This window comes from Galeopterus variegatus, unplaced genomic scaffold (genome assembly GCF_000696425.1).
Source record: "Galeopterus variegatus unplaced genomic scaffold, G_variegatus-3.0.2 Scaffold201, whole genome shotgun sequence".
Lineage (NCBI taxonomy): Eukaryota > Metazoa > Chordata > Mammalia > Dermoptera > Cynocephalidae > Galeopterus > Galeopterus variegatus.
Window position 1 is genome coordinate 1 of NW_007726312.1, and position 8,906 is coordinate 8,906.

An 8,906-nucleotide genomic window follows, 5' to 3' on the forward strand; every position below is an offset into this window, starting at 1 on the left:
GAGGGAGGAGGTGGAAGCTCCCATTCTGAAGAGGATTAGAGAGAGAGAGAAGGTTTAAAAGGAGGATTGGAACGAGCCCTCTGGCCGGATGAGAATGATGGAACTCAGAGGGTGTCCCCAATGAGTTGTGCCGTTCCCAGGAGATGGGTTCAAGGATGAACCCAGGAAAGAAGGGGGTGTAGGTCATCACCTAGACCCTCACTTCCCGGAGGCAACTGTGCCTGGAGCCAGAGGGACCTAGCGCGCTAGGGTTTTGATGGATGGCGGGGGTCCAGGACCCGGTAGGAGGGAGGTTAAAAGGAGTGAGAGAGAGAGAGAGAGAAAGGAATGGGAGGTTCAGCCTCCAGGGCCAGGAACGTGTCAATGCCGAGGCCGGGGGAATGTGATTAGGGTGAAGGTTTAAATAATCTACAAGCCTCGGGCCGGCACGGAGGCGCACTGGAGAGTGCGCCGCTTGGGAATGTGGCAGCGCTCCCGCCGAGGGTTCAGATCCCATGTGGAGACCGGTTCCGCTCACTGGCTGAGCGCGGGGTGGGCGCAACACCGAGGGTTGCGATCCTGTTACCGGTCAGTAAAAAAATACAAAAAGGAAAAAAATAATAATAATAATAATTTACAAGCCTGACAAAAGGAACAAAGGGGCTTACCTAACAGATGAGCCAGTGGTGGATGAAGGAAGCCAGCGTCGGAGAAAATGCACGAGGGCGGACCATCAGTCCCGGGGGGGTCACGGAGGGGTCCGAGGAAGTCCGAGGAAGGAGTCCCCTGGCACAGGGTTAACTCCTCCTGGGTTTCAGCACCAATGAAAGGGCACACGGACCCGAGCTGATAAGATGACAGGACCCGAGCTGACAGTTTGCCAGAGAAGTTCCACTTTATTCAAGGACTGCGTGTATATTTATAGGGAGGTGCATTCTGGGTTTGGATAGGGGGTGGACGGGTGGTAGCTGATTGGACGGGGCTGGGCAGTTAGTGAGCCTGGCCTGTGACTGGCTGAGGTTTGGTGTGGGTGGGCTTGGTTGTTGGCGCCGGTGGACTTGTTTACTGGGGAGAAGAACCCAGAAGGGCGCCATATTGCTAGGGAATGCTTTCCCCCTCCCCCTCCGCTTGAGTGCCCACGGTGTCCTTACAAGCCCAACCACAAACTAGCCACCACTGGAAGCCCCCTGATCTCCCCTGCTGGAATGAGGGAGGTGCCATGGGCCTCGACCACGTCCCCCCCTCCTCCTCCCACCTGAAACCTTCCCCTTTCCCCACTCCCCCTCCCCTCCAACTGCTCTGCACCATCTTAGAATGTAAAAAAATAATAATAATTAGTAAATTTAAAAAACAACAACAACAATGTTTCTCAACTGAAAAAAATAAACCGCAAGAGCCCATCATGTCTCTGTAGAGCTGACCATTTTGAGGTTGGTGTCATATATGGGAATGTTACCCAGTTATGATTTATTTAGAAGCAGGGTTCAGCTGTTTCCTCTGTTAGACGTCAGGCAGGCTCAGAGGGAAAATAAAGGAAGAAGTTTAAGTGGTTGGGGTAGAGAAATCTCTTTAGAAAAGAGATTTTTATTGAAAAGAAAATAGAACAATGTTTTCTGAAAGAGTGTGGCTGGCACCTCGGGGCCTGCCCGGGGACCCAAGTCATGGAGCTGGGGACTGGACCTCCGTCCCACAATCAGGCACACCATGCCAGCACCTCAGGGCCCACCCAGGGACCCGAGGTATGGAGTCGGAGACTGGACCCCCCTCCCACAGCCAGGCACACAGTGCCAGTGCCTTGGGACCTACATGGGGACCTGAGGTAAAGAGCTGGGGAGTGGACACTACCCACAACCAGGCACACCGCCAGCACAAAGGAGCATGCCAAAAGCATCACCTCCATGTGGGTTGCCCACCATAGCCACCACCATGCAGATGGTCTGCCAGCCACTGGAGTGCATTGACACAAGGAGAGTCACTAGTAGTGAGAGAGAAAAGAAGAGGAGGTCTCTTACCACAAAGCCCACTTCTGAGTGATAGAAGAAGCATCTGCTCTATGATGATATTGGGGGACCTGATCACAGCTCTCGGCATTGGACAGATCATCTAGGCAAGAAATCAACAGAGTAACCATTACCACTACTTTTTCATAAGGAGAGAAGAAATCTAGGGTAATTAGAGGGGGAGGAGGTAGGGAGAGGGGGATGGAGAGAGATTGGACAAGGGGCATAAAGAATAAGTACAATTTGTAACGATATACATATGCTAGTAATATTGATTTGATTAACATATCTCAATGTTGAACCCCAAAAATATGTATTATCAATTTTTTTTTTTTTTTAAAGATGACCGGTAAGGGGATCTTAACCCTTGACTTGGTGTTGTCAGCACCATGCTCACCCAGTGAGCAAACCGGCCATCCCTATATAGGATCCGAACCCGTGGCCTTGGTGTTATCAGCACCGCACTCTCCCGAGTGAGCCACAGGCCGGCCCTGTATTATCAATTTTGATACAATAAAATTTTTTTTTTTTAAAAAAAGAGGTTGCTGGCAAATACTGTTTTCAATTTCACATCTTACTATGACTGCTTACATTTTCATTCATTTTACCAGTTCATGTCCTCATGCCTTTTTTTTTTTTTTTTTTTTTTGGCAACTGGCCAGTACAGGTATCGAACCTCCTTGGTATTGTCAGCACCATGCTCTAACCAACTGAGCTAACTGACCAGCCCTGTATACATATTTTTATAGTTGACATTGTAATGTTTATACCACTGTGTGACTCAAATTTTAGAATGCTATGAAAGCTGCATGTTTTGAAGCTCTTAAAAAAAAGAGAGAGGGCCGGCCCGGTGGCGCATTCGGTAGAGGGCGGCGCTCCCACCGAGGGTTCAGATCCCATATAGAGACCTGTCCGCTCACTGGTTGAGCGCGGTGCGGGCGTGACACCGAGGGTTGCGATCCCGTTGCCGGTCGCGGTACGGGCACGATACCGAGGGTTGCGATCCCGTTACCGGTCACGAGAAAAGACAAAACGGGGGGAAAAAAAAAAGAGCGAGATTATAAACAAGTACCTTAACCCTACCATCTGTTTCTTATCCCTCTAGAATGTTTTTCTTCTTGTTCCTAAAGGAGTACAGAAAGGAAGCAGAATTTGCAACATTATGGGGTGAAATAAGTTAAATCTGTTGGACCATCTCAGGATGGCACTCAAGATACTCCCCCCCCCGCCCCCTTTCTTTTTTTTTTTTTTTTTTGCAACTGGCCAGTATGGAGATCTAAACCCTGGACTTTGGTGTTACAAGGCTACAGTCTAACCAACTGAGCTACCTGACCAGCTCCTTCACCTCCTCTTTTAAGACTCGCGTCTCACCTAAGTCATGCTCAGCAGCCAATTACAATTTTGTTTTGTATCTTAAGGAATTTTGCAGCTGGGAGGAACTTAGGAGATAAAGTTATCCAACCTCTTAGTTTTGCAGATTAGAAACGTAAAACCTGGATCTTCTGATTCTAGTCCAATGGTTTTTCCACCACCCCTTGCAGCCTCTGCAGCTCTAAGCTGCAGTTGGACTTCTTTTTCTTTATCTTTTTTTAAATTTAATTTTTATTTTTTATTGAATCATAATTGTACATATTTTGGGGATTCAATGTTGACACATGTTGATCAAATCAATATTACTAGTATGTATATTGTTACAAATTGTACTTATTCTTTATGCCCCTTGACCAATCTCTCCCTATCCCCCTCTCCCTCCCGCCTCCTACCACTGATAACACTAGAATTCTTCTCTCCCTCTGAAAGAGTAATGGTTACTCTGTTGATTTGTTGCCTAGATGATCTATCCAGTGCTGAGAGGTGTGTTCAGGTCCCCCAGTATTATCATAGAGTAGCTGCTGCTTCTGTCACTCTGTGCAGTTGGACTTCTAAATGGACAGCCTTTCTACTGTTAATGAAGAGTTACAAGTGGTTGTCACCCTTACTTTGACTTTTTGTGTGTGTGACTTGAGCTTACTTAATAGCATTTTCTTTTTTAGGAACTTACCCATCTAACTTTCTAGATAAATTCCCAGGCTTTCTTTTTCAAACTTGTCATGGCCTGAATTCCACTCTTGTCATTGCTTATTAGTTCTATTGCAGATGCCCTTTATGGCAATGATTTTATGATTTTTCCAGGAACCAGAAATCTTTATTTTACAAAGCACCAACTCGATACCAGTTTCACCCATTCTCTCTCTTTTTGCTTTTTCCTTTCTGTTTCCTACCCCCTGCCAGATGGTCGATATTTCTTGGATTTGGGTATAATACTCATATTGGGGGATAGGCAGTAAATTTAATAATCTGGGCCTTTTGGATGTGATTCTTAGAGTTATGTTTGAAATTTTGTTTTCTCATTGGTAAAATGGGATGATAGTAACTGCCGCATACTTCATAGGATGGCTCTAGAATTAAGCGAATACCTATTTAGTATAATTAATAATAGTAATGAGTATTACATAGGATCATTTTAACTCGACTGTTCCAGAAATCCAACAGATTTAAATGCCTACCGTGTTAAAAGGAAATGTGACAGGTACCTTGATACTTTTTTAAAGTAGAGCTCCCCCCCCTTTTTTTTTTAAACTAGGTGCTAGTTTAGTTATGGGGTGCTGTTAAGTAGTGGTTGCAGAGAACAGTTATAGATTTTATAATTGAGAGCTTTTAGTTAATTCTCCAGCTGAAAGGCTGTTCAGTTATACCTTGAACTTTTATTTGTCTTTATAAAAGGGTAAGCCACTTCATTTTCTTTTGTCTACAAGGTTGGGATGATACCTTTTGTAGTTATGACAGTTACGTAAAATTACATGTATTAATGTGCATGTAGACTGCAAAGTGCTGTGTAAATGTTAGGTAATATTACTGTTACTAAATTTTATTATCTCTGAGACAATATCACCACACTTACAGAAAATTAGAAAATGGTGAAAGCATTGATCCCAGCACTCTGACACAGCAGTTAACTTATTTTGGGTGCATTTCTAATCAGGTCATTCCCTTTTCTTATTCATGTGGTTGTAACCATGAATACAAAGAATTTTGTCTTCTGCTTTTCATTTTAACTTTACTTTTTTTCATTCCTTTGTTTCTTTATGGTTAATGGTGTGCATTGCAGTCACTTTAAATAGCTCAACAACAGTCCGTCATTAACTAATTCCTTATTATTAGACACTTAGATTTTATGTTTTTACTGTTACAAAGAACGTACCATTTCTCTTATTTTTTACTGACCTCCCATCTATTGAGACTGTTATGGATGGCTTTCTTTGATCTCTGGTTTCATCTTTGATTAGGACCCAAATTAGGGTTTGCAAATCAATAAAAGTGTTTTTTGGGTATTATTACAAAGAAAAATGGACCCCTCAACTCCCACCACAGATATGAAAGTTGGAGAAGTACTGAGAGACAGATGGTGTATCAGCTTGTTCTCCAGGTAGTATAGCATTTTTGTAATTAAAATGTGAAGGAGCATTTCCCAGTTGTGAGCTCCACAGAGGGCAGATGCTGCTATTTTAATTGTTCCTTCATACTAAGAAGGATAAATGGCTTGAAAAAAAAGGGGGCTACTTGATTTTTTTGTTGTTGTTGTTGTTGTGACTGGCAATGGATCGCAACCCTCAGTGTCGCCCCCGTACTGGACCAGGACCGGCCATGGGATCGCAACCCTCGGTGTTGCTCCCGCCCCTCGCTCAGCCAGTGAGCGGCCGGTCTGTATGTGGGATCCGAACCCTCGGCGGGAGCGCTGCCGCGCTTCCCAAGCGGCGCACTGTAGCAGTGCACCACCGGGCCGGCCCCTTGATTATTTTTTTTAAATGAATTAGGTTTTGTGCTTTTCATTACCTTAACTTAGGTCTTGCTTAATTTTGTTTCCTTTGAGGTTTGATATGGCTAAGTTTCATTGATTGGTGTCTGTCCTAAGGTCTTGAGGAGAAAAGGTTGGATCCAGTGGCTCATGCCACGATGAGCTAGCTTTATCAACTTCTGTGTATTTCTGTCTACAGGAGGTAGCCACTGGGTTGTTCTGCTGGTCAAAGAAGAGAGTTGTTAAAATCAACAACATGTATTTTGAGTACATCAGACAGTCTAAAAAGAAATAACAAGGAATTAAAAGCCTGTTTCAATTGCCTTGGAGAAGCTTGTTATAATGCAGTGTTTCTTTTTTTTTCGTGACCGGCAACAGACCGCAACCCTCAGTGTCGCGCCTGTACCGGACCGGGACCGGCAACAGGATCGCAACCCTCGGTGTTGCTCCCGCACCTTGCTCAGTCAGTGAGTGGCCGGTCTGCATGTGGGATCCGAACCCTCGGCAGGAGCACCGCTGCGCTCCCAAGCGGCGCACTGTAGCAGTGTGCCACCGGGCCGGCCCAATGCAGTGTTTCTAATCCATGAAAGAATATCTAATTACGATAAATTATTAATAATAACATAGGATAAAAGTTTATTTTTAGCCATGTAGATCTAGAATTTATGATAGTTTTTTTTTTTTTCCTTTTTGTCTTATTTACTGACCGGCAACAGGATCGCAACCCTCGGTGTTGTGCCCGCACCGCGCTCAGCCAGTGAGCGGGAACCGGTCTCCACATGGGATCCGAACCCTCGGCGGGAGCGCCACCGCCACTGGGCCAGCCCTAGAATTTATGATAGTTTAAATGGTAAATTTTGAGATCAGGAGAGCCTTAGGGCTGCTCCGGTGACTATCTAGGACATTTATTCTGGCAATTTAATTATTATAGGCAGCAAGGTGTGAGGTTCTACTACTTAGAGAAGTTTTTAGACAAGGCTCATGACCACTTATATCCCAAATCTCTGCTTTTTTCTGTTTTCTTAATTACACTTTAAGATTTAATTTAAAAAGAGACAGTTTCTAAATAAACATTCTCCACTAAAAAGAACCAGAGTTCCTTGGAGAAATGGTTGATTCCAGTGCTAGGTTAGGATAAGTATAAGATGAGCCTGGGGCTGACCGGTTAGCTCAGTTGGTGAGAGCACATCCTTTTAATACCAAAGTCAAGGGTTTGGACCCCTGTACGGGCCCACTGACACACCACCCCCCCCCCCCCCCGAAAAAAAAGATGAGCCTGGAATATCTTTTAGTATCAGAAAGTAAGGAAGTGTTCAAAAAATGACATGTTAGAAGGACACAGGAGCCAGCTCAAGCCAAATCTGGGGCAATATGAGTTTCAAAATGAATAATAACAATAATGGTTTACAGCCCATTGAATAGAATAAATAAATGAAATATATAAGGGGACAGAGTAAAAGTTCTTCCATTTTGCAGTTTTCATAGTAATAATTAATTTGTGGAGGAATCAACAGTAGGAAATTTGAAGAGAAACAGGACATTTACATAGTTTCTTTCTCTCTCTCTCTCTCTTCCCCCCTCCCTCCCTCTCTCTCTCTCTCCCTCTCTCCTTTCTTTCTTTCATTCAAGATGACCAATAAGGGGATCTTAACCCTTGACTTGGTGTTGTCAGCACCACACTCTCCCAAGTAAGATAACCAGCCCTCCCTATATAGGGATCCGAACCTGTGGCCTTGGTGTTATCACCGTACTCTCCCAAGTGAGCCACGGGCTGGCCCCTTATTTACATAGTTTCAAATTGTCTCCCCACGGGTTACTTATAATTACAAAGAGAAATGTGCGAACTTTACTGTGGAAAAAGTGAAGGGCCACCACCTTCACTAGGTGATCATCTTCTGATGTTATGCACATAGAAGGGTACAACAGTACTTCTGTGCTATTCATGCCAAAGATGTGTAACCTGAATCTAATGATGTGAAACTTCAGACAAACCAATTTGAGGGATTTTGTAAAGCAATTCTTCAAAAATATTAAGGTCATGAAAGTAAAAAAAGGCTGAGGAACTATTCCAGATTGAAGGAGACAAAAGAGATTTGATAAGTCAATGAAACACAAAGTCCTAGATTAGATCTTGTATCAGGAGAGAAAATTGGGATAATTGGTGAAATTTGAGTGTAGACTGTATTCCAGGTAATAGTATTGTATGAGTGTTAAATTTTCTAATTTGATAAACATTCTGTAGTTATAGAAGAGAATGCCCTTGTTTTTAAAAAGTACATGCAAAATATTAGGGTTGAAGGGATGTGATGATGTCTGTAGCTAACTCTCAAATGGTTTAGGAAAAAACATGTTGTACACACAGAGCAAGCAAATGGGGGAAATGTTAATTGGGGAATCTGGGTGAAGGACGTACTGGAGTCGTTTGTACCAATCTTGCAACAGTTCTGTAGGTTTGAAATTATTTTAAAATAATTTTTCTTAAAGCCTGCCATCTCAGAGGAATTCTTAAATGCTGTAATGAATAGAGTTCTACTTTCATCATTAAAATAGTATAATGGGTTCAAAGTCTCTTGAGTTACTAGATCTTCCTTTTGTTCATTTTTTTCCACTTGCATTTTGATTAGTTGTCACAAGATGCCTGTTGAGAGTAGCTAGGATCTAGTGGGTAGGCATTTTTTAAATGTGAAGCTGAAACAGGATTTTTAACGCATCCAGTGGCTTCTGCTTTTTCTATGAGAAATATAACTATTGGAGAAAATAGTAAGTATATTGATGAGATTAAATCTTGAAAGATTCACAATATGGTATTCAGTTTAGTTCAAGAACTAAAACTCTCTTACTTCCTCTCACTATGTGATCTGCTTGTATCTGCTGGCTGCCTGCCATTTTCTGCCATGAGTAGAAGCAGCCTGAGGCCCGTGCCAATTGCAGCTGTCCCAGAATTGGAAATCTAGGATTTCCTGGAAGCCAAGGATTAATGGGCCAAAAGGGAGAAATTGGATCTCCAGGACCACCAGGAAAAAAAGGAGCCCCAGAGATGCCTGGTTTTTTTTTTTTTTTTTTTTTTTTTTTTTTTTTTTTTTTTTTTTTTT